Raw genomic sequence first — 1,361 nt, 5'->3', positions numbered from 1 at the left:
GATTACCCCAGTCACTGAATCAATCCACCTCATAGAGGGTCTTCCCCTCCTGCGCTGTCCCTCCACTCTACCCAGCATGATGTTCCTCTCCAAAGACATGTCTCTCCTTACAACATGTCCAAAGTATGTCAGGCAAAGCCCCAGAATCCTTGCCTCCAAGGAGCAGCCTGGTTTAATCCTCTCTGGGATGAATCTGTTTGTTTTCTTGGCAGTCCATGGTACATTCAATACTCTTCTCCAGCACCACAGCTCTAAGGCGTCAATTCTCCTTCTATCCTCCCTAGTCCAACTCTCTGATGCATAACAAGTGATTGCAAAAACCATGGCCTGTATCAGGCGCATCCTTTGAATCTATTTGTTGAAAACTTCTGAAGTATATTCTATTAATGCTATAATAGATATTGACAACACTTATAAAACTCTAACGAATGGAAATCTTATATATAACATAATAAAATTTAATATAGTCTTGTGTCAGTCTCAAGATCATTATTGAGTCTGTGCTTAAAGCTACTGACAATTCATCTCACCAAGATTTTCCTTATCCATCTTGTTGTTGTTGGATGTGGTTGACTAGCATATGACCCTTAGTGACCCTATGAAAAACAAATCTGAAGCCTGTCCTATCCTGTGCCATCCTCACATTTCCTGATATACTAGAGCCTATTGTGTCATTCCATCTGGTTGATGGATTTCCTCTCCTTTGCTGATCCTCTGCCTTTGCAAGTATGATGCCCCTCTCCCAGGAAAAGCCTCTCTTAGCAATATGCCTGAAGTGTGTGTTGCCTTCAAGTAGCACTCTGTCTACACTTTCTCCAAGACATATTTGTTTGTCATTGTGGAAGTCCATGAGATGTTAAGTACTTTTCTCTAGCATCAAAGCTCAAAGGCCTCAATTCTTCTTCTGTCATCATTATTGATTGTCCAACTTTCAGATAAAGACCAAGTGACCTGAAAGAACATGGCAATTGCTTCTTGGTCTAGGTATACACATCATATCAGTACAATTAAGTGTTCTGGGATTTCGATTTTTCTCAATTTTAGCCATAACTTATTATGATTCACACATTAAATGTCTTTGTATAGTCAATAAAAAATAAATAGACATTCTTCTGGTGCTCTTTACTTTTAGCAAGAATCCATCTGATGTCAACAATAATATCCCTGGTGCCAATTGTTGTTTGGTTATTGTTATGTGCCGTCGAGTCGCTTGCGACTCATAGTGACCCTATGTACAACAGCCTTAAACTCTGCTCTGTCCTGTGCTAATCGCATTGTCTCTGACACTCCCATCCCGATTATCCCAGTCACTGAATCAGTCCATCTCATAGAGGGCCTTCCTCTCCTGCGCTGTCCCTCCA

This window comes from Elephantulus edwardii, unplaced genomic scaffold (genome assembly GCF_000299155.1).
Source record: "Elephantulus edwardii isolate Elephantulus edwardi_28Jun2011 unplaced genomic scaffold, EleEdw1.0 scaffold00300, whole genome shotgun sequence".
Taxonomy (NCBI): Eukaryota; Metazoa; Chordata; class Mammalia; order Macroscelidea; family Macroscelididae; genus Elephantulus; species Elephantulus edwardii.
This window is presented reverse-complemented; position numbering follows the sequence as displayed.